The sequence below is a fragment of the Nyctereutes procyonoides genome, unplaced genomic scaffold, assembly GCF_905146905.1.
Source record: "Nyctereutes procyonoides isolate TBG_1078 unplaced genomic scaffold, NYPRO_anot_genome, whole genome shotgun sequence".
Taxonomy (NCBI): Eukaryota; Metazoa; Chordata; class Mammalia; order Carnivora; family Canidae; genus Nyctereutes; species Nyctereutes procyonoides.
Genome location: NW_026575020.1, coordinates 32,003,976 through 32,022,907, shown reverse-complemented (window position 1 = coordinate 32,022,907; position 18,932 = coordinate 32,003,976). Strand labels below are relative to the sequence as shown.

Below are 18,932 nucleotides of genomic sequence, written 5' to 3'. Positions count from 1 at the left end.
TTCAACAAGACAATGCGGGCAATGTGTTTATCCGTGTGTCTGGGATGTACTGAGCACATAATAAGTGATGTTTATCATGAAATAAAGTGCCTGGTGGAAGAAGGTACTGAGCACAGTTAATTAGTGCATCAAGCACCATCACTGATCCCCTAGGAAAAGAAGCAGGTGACGTTTAATTATCCCATTTGGAAGGGACAGAGGTGCTCATAGGGGCAGGCACCAGCTCTTTCCATTACTGAAGAGCAACGAGGTACCTGCCCGATTTGCCGTAAAGAAATGCTCCTGGGTCAAAATGGCTTGGACAGCTTTGGGAAATCGGGCAGTGCCCGTGCCTAGGGGACCGGACCGGGCAAGGCAGCAGGCTGGACATGTGCGGCCTGTTTGGGCTGTAAGAAGTACTCACCCTCTCGGTCCTGTGGTGTGACTCTGAGCACATTGCTTACTGTAAGGCGGGCATGGACTCCAAGCAAGTCACTTGGTTCCCTCTATATGTCCTCGGTATTCTCATCTTGAGAATGGGAGTGAAGTAACAGGTTCTTCCTATCAGGTTATAGCCTCTTATAAAGAGCTCAAGAGTGAAAAAAGCACACATTCATATTACGCTTCCAACGTGCCAGGCATGGTTCTCAGTGCTTTGCATACTCTAGCTAATGTTTGAATCCAGTAGTCAGTGGTTTCAGCCTCCTCCTGAGTATCTGTCTGCAGGGATGGAGGTCACTCACTGCCCCGTGGAGCACTTCGGGTAGAGGGACCCTATGTCAGGAAGGAAGCAGCCCCATCTGTTTGTTCTGCTTCTCATGCAGCGGTTGGTCCTAACTCTGCCCTTTGGTCCCAGGGAAGACGTCTGCTCCCTTCCTCTAGGGATGCCCTGAGAGATGGGAAGGCAGCTACCAGGCCCCAAACCCCGGGCCAGCCCAGAGTGGGACAAGCACCGCCCTTCCTCTCATTGGCTGGGTGGTTGCTCCCCAGGAAATGGAAACAAACCGTCCCAGAGGCCAGAGTCAGCTGCGCACTCATTGTGTGCCCTGGACGTCCTCCCTGCACTGCCTCTAGCCCGACCCTCCAGGCACCGCTATGGCCCATTGCAAAGATGAGAACCAGAGAGATCCCTGGCTGAGGGACTTGCCCCAAGGTCGCCCTGTGGGTAAGCAGCAGCGGCTTCAGCCTGACTCCCAATCCCAACGCTGTGGAAACGGGGAGCGCCGGAAAGCAGGCAAAGAGCCACCGGAGCCCCCGCGGGGCGCGGGGCGCGGGGCGCGGGGCGCGGGGCGGGGGCGGGGGCGCCCCCGGGAGGGCGGGAGGCCGGGAGGTCCCGCGGCCTGGGCCCCAGGCGGCCGCGCCGTCAGCACCGGGGACAGCTCCCGAATCGCTCCCCGCAGCCCCCGACGGCGGCGCGCGCGGGGCTGGCTGCGCGCTCCCCGCCGGCTCGGCCGCGCGCCCTCCCGCCAGCGCGCGCCCCGCGCCCGGGACCGGGCTGGAGCCGCGCGTGCCGCTCGCAGGGAGCCATCCTGCGCGTCCCGAGCCGCGGCCGCAGCGGGAGCTGGCAGGGGGCTCCGGCCCGGCACGCAGTCGCCTCCCGCGGGCCTCCGGGCCTCCGCAGCGCCAGCCTCGCCCGCCCGGCCCCGGCAGGCGCCGCAGCCCGTGGCCTGGGCAGGAGCGGCCCCGCCAGCTGCGCCCTGCCCGGGACGCACGCCGGACCGCCCCGTCACGTGCGCCCAAGTCCTCGGCCGGCCGGGGCAGCGCCGTTCCCATGGTTCAAGGTAAGGGCCGAGCGGGCCGGGCGGGCGCGGGGCGCGGGGGCCGAGGGCGCCGAGGACTCAGGCAGGGAAGCCCCGGTTGGGTGCCCCCCTGGGCTGGAGCGCCCACTGCAGCCTGCCCGGCAGGCGGAGCCGGGTCCCTGCCCCACGCAGCCGCCCGGCCACACCACCTGTCCCATCTTGAGGTGCCCTGGAAGTGCGCCCCTGGGGAGGAGGCTGTGGACTGCGCACGAGGACCCAGGCAGGCGGCCAGGGCCAGAGGGAGGCGGGGGACCCGCTGTGTCAAAGGGCACCTGGCCTCTCTGTCGGCCTGGGCATGAAGGAAATCGGGAAGAGAAAGTTTCCTAGAGGAGCCTGGCCTCCATGCCTTCTGGTGCCCGGAGCTGAGACCTTTCATTGACTGAGGCTTGCCTGCTAGCAGACACCTGCTGGGCACAATTCACCCAACACCCATGAGGAAGGGGTCATTGGCCCTATTTGACAGATGGGGAGACTGAGGCTTGGGGAAGTTTGGTCACTTGTCCAAGGTCACACAGCCAGTAAGTGGTAGAGCTGACCTCCAACACCCCATCCCACGGGTCACTGCCACCAGCCTCACATGTACCTTTGTCTGTTTGGAATCTCAGCTTAAATGGAGGCAAGGAGTACCAGACTGGCATTTCGGTTTTCCTAGCCAGGAATAAAAGGACTCTCCAAACATCAAAAACCCAGGAGATTGCCTGTCCACCCTCCTGGCCCTGCCACCTCATCCCCCAGTATCCAGTACTCCCAAACCCAAGGACCACGTGAACACAAAGAGTCCTGCCCTTGTGCATCTCAAGGCAGCCCCCGTGACTCTGGGACAAGGACCTCAAAGGTCAAGTTCATTGACCCTTCTCCAGGGAACATCCCGCAGGCCTCAGCCCCCGCACACCCTACCTTCCCATTCCTCAGGAAACTGGAGCTCAGGAGAGCCAGAGGGGACAACCTGCCAGCCTTTCCCCAGCACCCCCCTCAACTCAGGCCAGGCCAACCTCTTGGTTGGGAGTGGGGGTGGGTGACTTCCAGACCCAATGGAACTTCCAACCCCAGAAAGTTTTGACTTGCCAGGACAGCATCCCTCTCCCTCTGCTGATATCACTGAGGATACAGCCTAGGTGACCGGGGCTCTTCTTACCTAAGCAGGTGGTCCAAGCAATTCCTGGGCCCAGGGGGAGGGGTTGACTTGAGTCCCTCATGCACAGATTGCCAGCTTCCTCAAGAGCTTGGGTGCTGGGAACTGGTGACATATTCATCTTGCTCCTGAGACTGGGGCTCAGGCAATGTGGGGTTTTGTTCATTTTTTTCATTTGGCAGTGGCTCCTGGGCACCTGCATGACAGGGTGAAAAAACCAGGGCGATCCTTGCGCCCCAGATCCTCCTGACTTCTGGCCTCCCTGCCATCTGAATTCCCAGTGGGGCTCCCTGGTCCAGATTCACTTGGAAGGCTTGGAACCGGCCTCCTGAAGGGTTTGGTGGTGTGGGAAGGACCCGCAGGCTCTCTCAGCCTGGGTACCCTCGGGGTGCATGGGGATGGCAGCGTGGGGTGCTCTGGGGAGCATCAGCTGGTCTTTCTGAAGCTCACTGGCACTCTCTGCTGAGAGCGCTGGCCTATGAAAGTGTCGCAGTTTCTCCACCCTGGCCTCTCCAGGGGAGAGGGGAGGGCATCCACCACAGAGCCCCTCCCAGCCTCCGAGGCTTCAAGCTCCCAGACGCACATTGCTTACACTAGCACAATGGTCAAACATGAGGAAGGGCGCTCAGGGAAAGGATGGGCACTGCTGGAGGGACCAAGACTTATCTGTCCCGTTCAGTCCACCTTTCCAGGTGACCTTGGACAAGTCACTCTCCCTCTGTAGACCTTGGTCTGTCAGCTCTGAAATGATGGGGCGGCTCATGGTAGGTCCCAGATGGGCCATTACCACTCTGTTCATCTAAGCCCCAGACTAAGCGGGTGAGGCTAGGAGGAGCTGCAGTATGGAGGGAGCACAGAAGGGTTTTGAAATCTCCAGGCAAACCTGAGCCCAAGCCCCCCCACACTCCAGAGATCACCCCACTCTTGCATGTTTGGGGCCCGCTCTAAGTCGCCGACTGCTGGTGCTGGTGCTGGGTGAGCCATATGGTTGGGCCAGCCTGGAGGCTACAGCAGGGCCCCCCTCCCGCAGGGAGGCCCCTGGGCCTGCTCCATAGAGTGATAGCAGCGAGATCCAGTGAGGAATGATTACAGTGCTCAGAAGGGGTGAGGGAGCAGGCGGGGCTGCGGGAGAGTTATTACATCTCTGTAAATTGCGTCTGACTCTGGGCAGGAGGCTCGCACAGTGGCACCAGGGCCGCTGTCCTGTCCTCCCGGGAGCTCCTGGCCCAGCCACTCTCCAAAGTGGCAAGTCTGTATCTGTATCTTACTGTACACCAGTAAGAGGCGGTTTGTGGGGTGGAGAGAGTGGATTCTGGGCTACCTTGGGCAAATCACTCGGCTTCCTCGTGTGCAAAACTGCTGCCTTCCCCGCCAGCACACGGCAGCGCCTGAGAAACCGGGCCTGCCCGGGGCGGGCATTGGATGCCCTGAATCTCTTCCCGGGGTCTGCTCCACAGAGGCTGGGGCCACTGGGGGCTTCTCAGCCTGGCCACAGACTCCTCCTGGCACCACTTTTCCTTGCGGTGTCTCGATCCCTTTGGATTTGCTCCAAAGGGGATTTGACGAGCCTGGCCTCTTGAGTGTTTGCCAGCGCCTCTCCTTCTTCCCCTGCTGAGCGGAGAGGCTCCTGGGTGCGGGTGCACTTGTTTCTCTCTTCTCAAAGCTGTTTCTTCCCTTTGGAAGTAGAGCCCCTCCCTAAACAGGCTTGGTCCCGCCCCCCTGGCTGGGGCTGTCTACGATGCTGGGGAGCCTGGGGGCCGTGGGAGGAATTCTAGGGGCTCTTACCCCCTTGTCCCAGGGGGAGGGGGATTTGCAGCAAAAGCCCCAAGCTAACACAGAGGTTTGCTTCCAAGTCTGGTGTTGCTGCTTCCTGGCTGTGGGACCTGCTGGGCTCTGAAATAGGGACTGTGGCCCCTACTTCCCAGGGACTGTGGCCCCTACTTCCCAGGGGTCCTGCAGGATTAAACAAACGATCCTGGTGAGGGTCCTGGGGCTTCTTGAGTGGGGGAGCAAGGAGGAGGTCAGATAAGGTAAGGCTGTAAGCCCTGCTCCGGGGGTGGGTTTCTCCAGGGGCCCAGAGAAACCACAGGCACTATGAGCCTGGGAGGGACACAGCCATATCTGGCCTCTAGAGGATGTCCTTGGGCTGCAGCATGAAGGATAGCCTGGAGAGGGAGGCTGGAGGCAGGAAGGCTCTGGAGGAGAGTCCCTGCCCCCAGCCCGAAGGGAAACGATGGAGGCCTGGACCAGGAGAGTAAGAAGTGGGCAGGAACAGCCATCCTATGGAGGAGGGGCACTGGGAAGGCCCAAGACTGAGCAAATAGTGGTCCTGGAGCACCCTTCTCCCGAATGGGGCCGGGCCAGAGACCTGGACATAGTCTGACACGCAGGACAGGCCGGTGCAAACGGTAAGGGCAGTGAGGATGAAGCCCTGGGGGCCCTGAAGAGGACCTTCTGCTCCAGCAGCAGCACAGTGTTGAGGTGCCCATCACACCCTGGCTCCGTGTTACCTCCCGTCCTCTGCATATGGTCCCTGCCCCCCTTGAGGGGTTTCCATGAGGCTTGACCCTGGCTGCATCTCCAGGTCACTGTGCCGTCCCTCTCTGCCCTGTCCATGCTCAGCTTTCCCAGGCAGAGGTGGAAGGAGCCTGGGCCGCTCGGGAGGCCCACGTGGAGGCTGGCCAGGGGCCCAGGCGGTGGCCCTACTACAAGCCAGGCTCCCAGGGCTACAGCCGCATTTACTCATTCCCTGGCCACAAGTGGTGGTGTGGTTGAGTGGATGAGAGCAAGGCCACTGCGGCTGACCAGAGCCATGTTTCTGCCCAAGCTGTGCATCCCTAGTAAAGTGACTTAGCTTCTCTGGGCCTTGGGCTCTACTGTAGGTGATAATATTAACTTCTACCTCATAGGTTGGGCCAGATTACGTCCCAGCTGGCTGACTGGGGAGAGGGGTCCAGGCATGCTGAGCGCTAGCAGAAACCTCTCTTCCAGGCCAGGCCCACCCCCAGGGCAGCCCCCAGAGTGACCTCAGGGCAGACTGGCCTTGAGGCCACCCTGACTCCCTAACCACCACCTGAATCTGGGTTCTCTCCACCCCCAAATCCACAGTTTCTGCAAAGCAGCGACCAGGCCACGGCAGTGGCAGGCGTGGCCCCTTGGGGCTCCCAGGCTGGCCCTGGCCTGTGGGGCTCTCTGCTGGGCCGGGTCCTTGAAGAACAATCCTCCCTCGTGTTATTATTATTGTTGTTGTTCATCATCATTTGCTGTACTTTGTCGTGCGCCCCATACTCGCTTACACTCGGAGCAGGACCACCCCAGTGTGTCCGCGACGGGAGCACCAGGAGCGTGGGTTCTCAGACCCCCTCCAGACTTTCTGTTTTAACAGGCTCCCCGGGTGATTCCTATGCTCAGTGAAGTTGGAGACACACTGTTCCAGAAAACATGCTGTTCACCAAAACAGAAAGCCAACTCCACCTGCGGAAAGCCACCGCGGGTGACTGTCCTCCAAGCCACGCGTGTTTTTAGCTGATGTATGTTAAATTTTAATACATGGAAGGGATTTTTTAAACAAAGTACATTTATGCTGGGGCTCAAAGAAAAATCCGTTTGTTTGTTTTTCATGAAGTAAAAGCCCCCGGGCGTCCCCGTGGTGACCTACGCCTGTCCCCAGCCTCGGCACCTTCCAGTCGTTTGTGTGCCGGCCACCTGGGCATCATCGAGGGCTCCTTGGCCCGTCTGGATCCTCTCCCTGTGTCGGCACCCATCTTCTCATCCGCGCACCTGGCCCCGCATTAGTAAGCCGGCGTGCCGGTCGTCCCGGGTTTTTGTTTGTGCTGTGGAGTGTTATTGATTTGTTTCCTGGTATGATCCCAACAGGAGAGGATCTCATGGTGGAAGGGGCCTGGGGGTGGTGGTGTGCGCACATCAATAGGATGAGAGAGCCGGGCACAGGCAGCTCTTGATGGATGATAACACAGGTGTGAGGCCAGCCAGCATTCCAGATTCGGAGGAAGATAGTTCCATGGGCCTGAGCAGTCAGGGAGGGCTTCCTGGAGGTGGAACTTGAACTCAGCCCTGAAGGAGGAGTATGGAGTGGGAGGAGGAGGAGATGGGGCATTTCTGCCATCATGGGGATGTGGGACACCTGCCTGTTGACTTGGGCTGATCCTCAGTGACTCAAAGATAGCCCGACTTTCTCCAGCAATCTACATCCTGGGGTTGGGGGGTAGGGGGGGTCCAGCTGGCCACTTCCTGACAGCGTCATCAGCTTTGAGCCTCCAGTCTGTTGTGACTGAGGCAGGCTTTCCCCGACCTCACCCCCTCTCCTCCTCTGGCCTCTCTGCCACGTCCTGGTGCTGAGGGGGTTTGCTGCAGACAAGTGAGGGACCCGCGGCCGAGCCCCCACCCCTGCCATGGCCCAGCCTCAACTCCAGGGCACCGGGCGGCTTTGGCTTTGTGCTTCCTGCCAGCACGTCCCCCTAGCATCGGCTCGGGTTATTTTGCCCGACCACTGGGACCGCTGGGAGCAGCAATGGGGGCTGGCTGGGCTGGCTCTGGGACCGCAGGGGTGCGTGTCCTGGGGTGGAGGCAGAGGCTGGGAAGCATCATTAGTGTGGCCCTGACACATGGGGTGTTGGGGGGAAGAGGGGGCTTGCCTCGCTGTGTCTGAATGTCACATTTCTTCCCTGTTTTCCCAATTCTTCCACTTGCTGTTGGTGAATGCACTTTACTTGGTACCTTTGGGAAACCTTCAAGCAGACATGCTCATTTCTCAGATTCCAGGGCAAGGACCTGGTCCGGACGCCCCTTCTCTCTGCAGGGTACCCCCCTCCCGCCACCCCCACACTGCTCCCAGAGCCCAGCAGACCCTGCTGGCTTAGAGAAGTACCCACAGTTAGAACCGGGACCCGCGTCTCTTTTGCCATCAGCGTCTCCTCTCGAAATGTTGCAAAACCGGCAGTGGCTTTGAGGGGCCTGATTCTGGGATACAATGAACCATTTTGGGTGTGAGGGAGAACAGTGAAAAAGTCTAATATTTGGCAGAAGAACAGCAGCTTCTTGGTAACATTGTCAAATCGTGAGCTTCTGGTATTTACCTGTGTTTAGAGTTTGTTTGGTTCAAACATTCATTATGCAGAAGGCTCCTGGCTCTGGGCAAACCCATTTGCGAAATTAAAAATATAGTCAACTTTAATTTTACCTTCATGGAACTTCCCACACGAGAGTTTCCTCTAATTACTAAACAGATTTCTATTTCAACAAGAAAATTTTTGCTTTACAACGCAGCGTCTTACATAATCACTTTGGGGGGGTGATCTTGTTGCCACTGGCTGTCTTGTTTTTCCCCTGTGTACCCTCTTCTCCCCAGAACTATCCCCATCCTAGAACAGGAGGGGCAGGAGGGAGGTGTGGGAGCAGGTGGGCAGGGGTCCGACACAGCTGCAGACCCTACAGGATGCTGCGAACAGGTGCAAGGGTTAGGACCCCCCCAGCTCAGCCCAAACCCCAGTGCAGGCTTGCCCCAGCGGGTGAGCTGAGATGCATCATTGAATCAGTCTGTGCCGTAGTTTCCTGGCCCATAGAAACGAGGTGGTCATACCCCTCTTGCAGGGTGGTGGTGAGGATTCTTCGTCCCCCATGTAAGAGCCTGGACACCTGGTAGGAACATGACCAGGGAGCCTGGTGCTGGATTTGGGGGGTCTCTGAGCATGTGGGAGGCAGGGCCTGTTGCATGGTACTTACGGTGAAACTCAGGTTCCCTGTCACTGGGGGCAGCTGGGGGTCGGTACCCGGTGTGGGTCCCGTCACAGCTGAGGGCAGACCCCAGACCTTTGCCACAGCCCAGATGTGCCACAGACCCTCCTCACTGGCCTGTCTGCCCCGCTGTGCTCCCATGTGTTGGCTTACTTCCCACTCTGGAGCACACCCTGAACCTTCCTTCCTGGGGGTCCTCCCGCCTACACCCCTCTCTGCCCAAAAGATCTCTCCTGGCTGCAGTGGGGGGAGGTCTTGGCATCCATGGAGTGCTTCAGGATCGCATCCCTGACCCCACGTCACCTCCCTGGAGGTCAGCCCCATGGCACACACCCTCGGACCCGCTGTTACCCTGGCTCTGTGGGTCTTCCCGACTGGTCTCCATCTGTACCCAGGACGGGGAGCACCTGTTGATGCTGTTCATCATGGAGTCCAGTGCAGTGCCCGGCCCGGTGCCTGACACATAGATAGGAGCTCTCAGTAGAGAGCTGTCAGACGGCTGGAAGCTTTTGGGCCGTTCTGAGGCCCAGCCTCGTCTGCCAGGGGCTGTACTGGCCTCTCCCTGGACTGAGACACCCCACATTTAGAGCCACAGATATCTCTTTTCCCATCAGGAGCTCCACTCCAAACACTTAGAACCTCCTCAAGGAGGAGGGGGCTCAGAGTGTTCCAGAAACGGAAGTAAGCCAGCATGCCCAGAGCATGGCCAGCTGCAAAGCAGTTTGGGGGGTCAGCGGGGTCTGCTCCATGTGATGCCACTCCTTTTCGAGCTACAGGGATGTGGTGGTTGGGGGGCAGTTCCGGGGCTGGCAGGGCTCCCTCGTCGGCCTCAGCTCCCGGCCAGGGCTCTGGGGTACATGCTACCATTCTTCATTGACAACAACTACCGTTAAAAAAAAAAAAAAATCACTTAATCTGTAAGACGCGCTCTTTCAACAACACGCCTACACTCACTGAAAAATGGCTGAGCCCGGTTTTCTTACAAGGGAAAGTTGATGTAAAACAGATTGCTTCAGGCAGGGTCTCTGCAGAAGCCCGGGCCACCAAATATTGCTCCGGGTGGCAGAGGTGCCCTGAGAAGTTTCTGATGGAGCCACTGAGTTAGCCACGGTGCAGAGGTGCCCGGTGCCAACCTGGCCGGGAACTGCAGCACGTCAACGAGGAAATGGGTGGGCAGGGGGTTGGGCAGAGGGTTGACAGCTGCCCTTGGAAGCCTCTGCCCCCAGGATGGTAGGTGCACCGACAGGTGGACCTCCTGGGGGCCCTGGCGGCTTGTACTTGGAGAGAACTTGAGGTGACCCCCCAGGGAAGAACACGAAGCCTGGGCCGTGGTCGGGAGCCAGAGGTGGTGTCACCCTCTCCCTCAGCCACTCAGGTTGACCCTCTTGGATGAACTGCCATCTCCAGAGGGGGAGAAAAGCTCTGTTAGGGTTCACTGAGCAGGTGATAAGACCGGGTAACACTCAAAGTCCCTTCCAATCTAAGGGGGACAGTGGGGGACTCTCAGATTCTAAGCGTTGTTATTCAGATGTTCTGATTCCCTGAGCCATGCGACTAGGTTTCTGGGAGCCTCCATCCCACCGCCTCAGCTTGACCTCTCTTCCCAGGCCGCAGTGGTCCTCTGCCCACCCATCCCACTGGAGACCCTGCCTGGAGCCCCAGCGCAGAAGGTGGGCCTGCCTTGAATGAGCTGCACTGACCTCAGGCAAAGGCAGGGACCCAGGGTCTCTCTAGCAGGTGCCAGGTGCCCTGGAGGGACATCTGAACTCAAAGGGGAGTGCCAGCCAAGGCCAGTGGCTGCCACAGGCCCCCCCCACCACTGGAGCATGCAGCCAGTCCCTCTGGAACCACCAGGTCACTGGACGCACCTTTGTCTGGGCTCACCTGTTGTTTCTTCATCATCAGTACCACACACACGCACACACACACATGCAGATATGCATGCACACGTACATGCATGCACAGGTACATGTGGACATGTGCCATGTACATGCACACACACGTGTGTTTATTCAGGGATAGCAAAAAAAAAAAACTGCCATTCGAGACGTGCAAGCTACAGCAAAACCATAGGTTAAGTCCCAAATTGCAATTCCCAGTATATATATACACATATGCCCAAATATACCCATTTTGCTGGTGAAATAACTGGCTCTTTTATTTTTAAAGTTAGCAGTGTCACACACAGACACACACGTGCACACACAGAGCTCTGGGATGAGGAGGGGGCACTCCTGAATTCAGCAGTGCAAGGCTGGGCCTGGCTCCTCCACCAGTGTGGGGCTGTCCTGGCTGCGGCAGCAATTTCAGGGCAGCCCCGCTGCTCACTTCGAAGGCCCCCTTCCCCGAAAGCCCCCGGCTGTGAGTAAGGATAAGGACTCCTGTCTTCCTAACTCACAGGGCTGCTCTCGGGGTAAGCACTGTGCCTGAACCCCCCCCCCCACCAATCTTAAACAGCAGGGAACTGTCAAGACACAGGTGTATTCTAGGTAGCCTCCGGATCCGTCCTGAGGAGTGGGGGGGGGGGCCCACGGTTCTCACTCACTCCCTCCTTCACTCCTTCACTACCTCTCACCAGGCAGCCAGGCGCCTGACTCGCCCAAATACCCTAACCTGGTGGGTGAAGGAGAGCCCACCTCGTTACCCCAGTGCATGCAACATAGACCGTGCCCATGGAAACTGTGGAAACCCTGTGAACGCTAGGACGCGTATGTGTGTATTTGCTTTGATGTTTTTAAAGACCTTATTTGGATTTCTCTTTTGCTTTTGCCCTCCTGTGGGGATAGGGGAGGTGAATACAAGGCACCAGGTTGTCCTACAGAACATGCCTCACACCCCCCACCCCCTACACTCGCTCTGCAGGGCCCGGGTCCAGGAAATTGGGGTTCCCTATAGGGAGAGCCCCCGAAGAATGAAGAATGCTGCTTCCTCCACTGGGCCTCCCCCCAAACAAGCCAGATTCCACCCAATCCCCAATGAACAGAGTCCTTTGCCCTAACTCCCCAACCTGTGCCCAGCTTGGGCTGCTGGAGACCCAGACCCAGTGAGAAAATAAGAATCTTCCAGCAACAGACCTGAGCGGTGCTCCCTGGCCAGGAGGGGGACTTCATAGTCAAGAAGAGACGGTGCTTCATGCTACTCTTTATTTCATCTTAATTTCAGAGAGATCTTTGCTGGATAGAAGATTCTAGGTTGGTGTGTTTTCCCCACTGTTAAACCCACCGCCCGCCGTCTCTCACCGCCACATCCGTGAACGGCTCTCCCACTTTGTTCCTCACATGCCTTTGTCACTTCCTTCCATTTCGACGTCATCGCTGGTTCTAGACAATTTTATCAAAGCATTTCTTCCATGTTCCTGACGTTTCTGGTTTGTGCACTGGCGTTTATTCTTGTGGGTTGTCTGTCTGCACGTCTTCTAGTGGGGACGCGGGTCCCCTGTGGGCACCAGACACTCCCCATGCCTCCCGAACCCCTGCTCCTCACTTGGGTTTGTCTCTCTGCGGTTTCATTTTGGGTGGTTTCTCCCCACCACTGTCTCCAAGCCCACTTCTCCGTAGCATCTAATCTGACATGAATCCCGTCCCGTGTGGTTGTCATCAGAACTGGAGCTTTTTTAACCTCTAGAGATGTGGTTTGGTTTTTTCTAACATTCTCTGTGTTTCTTTCTTTCTTTCTTTCTTTCTTTCTTTCTTTCTTTCTTTCTTTCTTTCTCTTTCTTCTTTCTTTCTTTCTTTCTTTCTTTTTTTAAGATATTATTTATTTGTTCATGAGAGATACATAGAGAGAAGCAGAGACACAGGCAGAGGGAGAAACATGCTCCATGCGGGGAGCCCATTGTGGGTCTAGATCCCAGGACTCCAGGATCACGCCCTGAGCCAAAGGCAGAGGCTCAACTGCTGAGCCACCCAGGCACCCCTCATCTGTGTTTCTACCTGATGTGCCCAACTTCTCCTCCCATGTTTGGACCTTAGGGGTGACTGCCATCAGAACTGCTTTAATATCCTTGCCCCCTGACCCTATCATCTGTGCCATTTCTGAGTTCATTTCAATGCACTGACCTCCCTCCTCATGATGGGTCATATTGTGGGCTTTCCACTGGGAGCCTGGTGACCTTCCACCTGATGCCAGACGTTGGGAATTTTACCTTGTTGAGTGCCACACCCTGGTGCTTCTTTGCTGGCTCTGTTCTGGGATGTGGCTGTTATCTGGAAACAGTTTGATTCTTTCCTCTCTAGATTATAGGCTTCACTGGGCAGGACCAGAGCAGCATTCAGCACAGCCCCTCTGAGTTACGAGCTCCTCCTCCCATAGGTGGGAGCAGGAACTGTACCTGGACCTGTGTGAGTATCTAGGATCCTTTCCGATGGTTCTCTGTCTGACCTCAGGTGGGCTTGCACATCCCGAGGTGAGAATGAATGATCCAGAAAGCATTCAGGAAGGAAAGGGCACAAGGAAAGGTGCAGCAGGCAGGAAGACGAGCACCAGCACTCTGTGAAGGCTGTTGGGTGGCAGACAGACCCTTCCTGCTGTGCAGCCAGGTCTCTGCTGACCCCCCACCCCCACCCCTACAATCCTGTGCCATTTGTTTCCTCCCTGCTGCTCTTATGCTTCAGCTCCCAGAGCCCACCTTGCTCTGCCTGCCTCTGGGCTTTTGCACTTGCTGTTTCAAAGGTGGGGACCGAGGGCAGAAACCAGGATGCTATCAGAACTTAATGAATATTTGCTGTCCCCTTGTTGATAAGCTATAAATGCCAAGTGCATAGTGTGGACAGTGAGTGCTCTTAGATCCCAGAAGAGGGAGCCATATCCAGGGTCCGGAGAGCAGGAAAGACTTGCTCAAGTTGCATGCTGACTGATAGCCAGGGATTTCAGTACGCAGAATTGGAAAGGAGTTCAAGGCTCCCATGGAATGGCATCAGCAAAGTCTCAGAGGCAAGACCATGTGGCGTGTGCTTGGGGGGAAGGCCCAGGGACAAACCTCTTAGCCAGATTGGTTTAAGAAGCATGGTGGGGTCAGCTAGTGCCAAGGTGAGGAAGTAAGTCAGGGACAAGCTTGGAGGGCCTGGATGCTGGATGTTTGGGGCCTAGACCTGGAGAGTCTCATGCAGGCCTGAGTTCCCAAGGGATGCTTGGCTGGAGAGCCCGGGGTGCCTGCAAAGAGAACGGGCTTCTGAAGGCGCAGACACGAGATATGACAGGAGAACAAACACAGTGCAGTCTGCATGCGGAGCCTCGTCTTGTTTAAAAAAAAATGTCAGGGACTCCTGGGTGGCTCAGTGGTTAAGCGTCTGCCTTTAGCTCAGGGAGTGATCCTGGGGTCCTGGGATTAAGTCCTGCATCGGGCTTCCCACAGGGAGCCTGCTTCTCCCTCTGCCTGTGTCTCTGCCTCTCTGCATCTCTCATGATAAATAAATAAAATCTTAAAAAAAAATCGTCAAAATAATAGCTGTTAGGATACTGCTAGAAATGCCCCGGCCCTCCAGCCCCCGCCTCACCCTGTATGTCTGCAGTCATCTCTTGAGAGGCTCGTACTGAGCCCCTGGGGCTGGGTGCTAAGAGGGGCTGGGCCTCGGAACTTGCAGCAGAGGTGGCAATCATGAGCTTCCGAATGCACCCCCAGCGTGGCAAGCGGCATGGGGCGTCCATGGGGGTCTGCGTTCCCAGCCCAGCAGGCCTGGCTCCTGAGAAATCGGTAGAGGTTCAGGGTGTACAAAACGCAGTCCTGGTTCTGGTCCCCACCCCACCCCCCAAGACCTTCACGTGTTTGGCCTGGGGTGCAGGTGGGTGATGGGCTGCCCAGGGAGGCCAGGCTATCGCTGTCCTGGGAGGCTTGTTGAAGCATCGGTGGGTCTGGGAGGGATCTGGATTCTGGGTTCACCAGCTTCCCAGGTGACACTGGGGTGCTCTGAGCAAAGAAGTCACAGGCCCGGAAGCTGATTGTCTGCAGGCTGCAAGGTGGTGGCTGAGGAGGGCAGAGGCAGCCCTCCCTCCCCCGGGGGGCGGAGAGGTTGGTTCTCTGTTCTACAAGAGCTGAGCTCTCTGTGAGTGATGGGCAGCTGGCCTCTCCGCCTTCTCCTGGAAGCCTTCGTGATTGCGGCACTGACCCTCTGCCCTGAGCTGCCTCATAAACGCTCACCACCCCCCATCTCAGTTCCCCCAGCATGGGACAGAGGGCGGAGTCCCACCACCACCACCCCGGCTCCTCCCCGGGCCCTGGGACCAGGACCCAGCTGGCTGCCGAGATTGACCTTTCTGAAAAAGCCCCACATGGCCCCGGCCCAGCCCCCAGTTCTGCCTCTCACGGGCTGTGCACATGCGGGCGGGTGACACCATCTCCATGACTTCCAGTTTTCTCGTCTGTGAACCCGAAGGATGAAGATGAGGCTTGAATGGGGTGATATGTGCGTTTCCCCCCAACAGGCTCCCACACACTGCTCTCCTGAGCAAGGAGCAGAAGCAGATGCGCTCAGAGTCTCCCAGGCCACACTCCCCCGCCCCCTGTCCTCAGGCTGGAGCCCCTCCACAGCTTGATCTTCTCCCCTCAAATTCATCTATGGCCCCGACGTCTCCCCTGCCCTTTCCTTCCCCCCACGTCCAGCTCCCGGAGGCTCTACCTTGGCTGGTGACTCACGCCACAGGCATATACAGAGCCCTTGCTGTTTGCCAGGGCCTGTGCATCAAGGTGAGGCTGATGGTGTGTCCCTCACCGAGCTCCCGGGCCAGGCCCTCGGAAGAGGGGGTGAGGCTCCCTGCAGAAGGCAGGGCCTGCATGCTGTCCCCAAGGACCAGGAGGTCTTAGCCACTGGGAGACAGCGGGCAGTGGTCCCAGGGGCACCCAAGCCTAGGGATGGTAGGGTAGATGGCGTCTATGTCCACCCTGAAGCAGAGGTGGGTGGTCAGGGCTGGTCCTGCAGACTGTGGACTTTATTCATAGGAACTGGGAGACGTCTGGTCCAGACTTATTCTGGGGGGGCCACATTGAGGACAGCCACTCCTCACATGTGGCCTCTGTGCCAGGAACATCAGCATCCCTGGGAACCTGTGAGCCGTGTACCTCCTTAATGCACCTGGGCCTCTGAGCAAAAACACCCAGGGGGAGCCCCCTGGCCCAGAGCCCCTACGGGCTGTTGATGCAGCCCAGGTCAGAATCTTCAGTTGGTGGGCCCCCCCGAGGGTCTGGCATGTGGTGAGGAGCCCACTGGGCCTGCGCTGAAGTGCAGGGGCATGTGGCCTGGCACTGCCCTGGGGCTTCATCTCAGCTGGCTTGCTGTCCCTGTGCACACACCCAGGTTAGTGCTGGGGGGAGCCTGGTGCACTCTGGGCACCTTGTCTTAAACAGACAGGAAGCTTCTGTGGAGGGATGGAGGGGGTGAGATGTGTGGGGCAGGGGCCAGAGCTGAGAGCTGCGGGTGCTGGGAGCGGTGTGAGATGCTGCCCCAGCCTCATGGCACCCGCCCTCACCCGGGGGTAGCGGGGAAGCAGAGCAGGAAGACCCAGCAGGCCCCTGGCAGGTAAGAGACCCTCAAACCGGCCTTTGGAGGACAAAGGACACCCAGGGGCTGGGCCCTGCTTTTCCTGGAGGCCTGCCTGCAGGGGCCTGGACTGCATCTGCAGGATGGAGGGCAAGACCATTTCAGGGCTGGCACCTCTCTTGGGATGCCTGCAGGTTCACTTTCTGAAAGGGGGCTGAAGGGTCCTCTTCGCCCCAAACCCACAGGTGCTGCTCCTGCAGCCCACAGACAGGAGTCCAAAGCACCCAGGGTCAGCCCTTGACACATAAAAGACAATGCGTTGTCAAAGAAGCAAACCCCCTGAGTTAGCAGGTGTGGCTAACCCAGCTGGATGCCTCTGGGGGAGGGGTGTCCACAGGCCACTGTCCCCCGACCAGGCCAGGGCAGTGGCCTGCATGGCATCCTCACCCTCCCTGCCTGCCTGGGACGCATGCGGGGGCAGACAGGTGCGGGAGGTGAGATCCCCAGTGGCAAGCCCCCGCTCCTGCCTTCCTGAGCTCAGGGCCCGCTTGCCAACAGGACCCCAGCCCCATTCAAATACCCACTGTTTCAGAGCCCGTACATGCCCTGTGCAGAACCCCTAGAAGGGCGACAGAAACATGGCAAACCAGGTTCTCACTTTCATGGGGCTTGTAGTCTGAAGGGGGCAGGAGGAGAATGCACCCCTGTCCCAGGCCTCCCACTTTTAGGCAAGCCCAGGGGGCAGCTGGGAGGAGGGAAAAGGTGAGATGGCAGCTTTGGGGTGGCACCCCCAAGTTCATCCCCTGCCCCAAACCCCGTGACCCCCATTCAGTTCTCTGGCCCTGCTTCCCTGTCTGTAAACTGGGGTGATGGCAAACCTGCTTGGGGCTGTCCTAAGGATGAAAGACAGTGAAAGAGCGGGATGTCCCGCCAGGCACGGACAGAGGGTGCTCAGGACAGGGGAGGGCACTGATTCCTAGTGTGGGGTCCTGGGGAGCCACTGGGGTGTGTGTGCAGGAGGCAGTGAGCATGCAGACTTAGGTTGAAGAAGCCCAATGGGCCCGCGGGGGCAGGAGGCTCTGCTGAAGGCGGATTTCTCTGTTGTGTTGGAGTCGCATGGGATGAACTGTGTCTATAAGACCTCGGGAGGTGAGACAGGAGAGGTCCAGGGGCAGCTGGGGCCCAGGGCCAGACCCTGCTGAGCTAAACGTCCAACAAGGAGCATCTTGCCGCCTCCTCGCACCCTCCACCCCCACCTCCCAACCACCTTGGGGCCCGAGGAGGCAGCTCAGGGTCACTGGCCTGTGTGCAGCCCTCGTTCTGTGGCAGGTGTCCAGGGAGACCCTTCTCTAGGGGGATGCAGCCACGTGTCTGCACAGAGAGGGAACGATGACACACACCACCCAGCGTGGTCCCTGCAGAGCCAGGGTAACCAGCCTTGGACACATGCCTGTGTGCACCCCAGGCGGTGCCTGCCCTGGATAAGCAGGACAGTGTGCTGGGGGGGCCCTGGGACCACCTGCCTCAGTGACAACCCAGACTCTAATTGACCTTGGAGCAGGCTCTGAGTGCAATAAACGATGCAATAGCCGGCCTCATGGAAGGGCCCCACTGGGGGCACGACTGGGTGTCGCCCACTGCCCCCAAGGACCAGGGGGCTCTGGGTGACTTTGGCATGGCTCCGTGACAGAGGCAGGGGGAGCTTCTTTCTGCCGCCCTTGGCCTTCCCAGAGGTTCTGAGGAAGGGGACAGAGGCTGCCTGGGGGCCAAGCTAGAGGGGCCAGGAGGGCCACCCACCTGGGGGTGCCCCATTGACAGGCAGTAGGGAGGCCAAGCTGCCCAGCCAGTCCTTCTAGTTTCCCCGGCAGTGGCCCAGCCCCGCCCTCCCCAGCCACTCGCCACTGTGGGGGGAGGGGGGGCGTGCCAGGGCCTGTGCCGAATCCTCTCCCTCTGGGCCATGGCCTCCCCTCTGTAGCCTCAGCCACGTCCACAGTAGGCCGGGAAGGGGCACAGAGACCAGGTGTCCCCCAATGGGCTTTCCTGCTTGCTCGGTGGGTGGTTTCACTTTTCCAGCCTCGGTTTACCCCTGGACTGTGTGGCTGGGGCAATCCTGTGAAGAGGTGCATCTGCTCCCCGCTTCCCGCGTGGCTTGGGGAGTGCAGGTTGGGCAGCCACCCACCCAGGGGCACATCGTGGGATGGACAGACATGGCCGAGCTGTCATGCTAGCGCCACCACTGTCCTCACATCCCTGGCTTCTTGCACACCTGGCCCCCCACTGCCAGCGTTCTCTGGCGGGCATGGGCCTGGCTTGCTGGGACCCCATCAGTTGGGCCTGTGGTTCTGGGAGCCTGGAGGGGAGTCTCCATGGGCCCCCAGGAAGCGCCCCTCCCGGCCTCCAGGTCCCCGCACCCCCAGCTCAGCCCAGCCCAGCCAGGCTCTGGAGAATATCTCTGAGACCAGCCACAGTGCTGCTGAGCACTTCCCTGTCTATTTATTACCAAACACAGGAATCTGGGAGCCCGTGGAGCGTGAAATTAGGAACAAATGTGGAGGAGGTCTAGACAGGAACTCCTCGGCCTCTTTCCCTCGCGGACCACGGGGCCCTTGGGCTTCCAGGTAGCAGGAGTGCTTTTGCAACCAGACAGATGTGTTTGTGGAGGAAAAGGCAGGCTGGCTCTCCATAAGCCCTTGACGAGACAGTGGGCTGGGGAAGGACCCGCAGGGAGGCAGGACCCTCAGCCTGGCTCCCCCAGCCTCTGTTCTGCCATCTGGAAGCGAGTGGCACAGTCCTCAC

The 18,932-nt window shown here is 58.7% G+C and overlaps 1 protein-coding gene across 2 annotated transcripts in view; it reads left to right on the top strand.

The window, feature by feature from the left end:
- Positions 1 to 1,031: 1,031 nt before the first annotated feature.
- FAM163B (family with sequence similarity 163 member B) overlaps positions 1,032 to 18,932 on the top strand; it is a 28,115-nt gene continuing 10,214 nt past the window's right edge. Inside the window, exon 1 of one of the 2 annotated variants that reach the window (XM_055329421.1) lies at positions 1,032 to 1,144. The gene's annotated coding sequence lies outside the window, so the exon portion shown is untranslated. Of the gene's footprint in view, positions 1,145 to 1,487; positions 1,761 to 18,932 lie in introns of those variants that run through there. The other variant, XM_055329417.1, reaches the window with a different exon arrangement.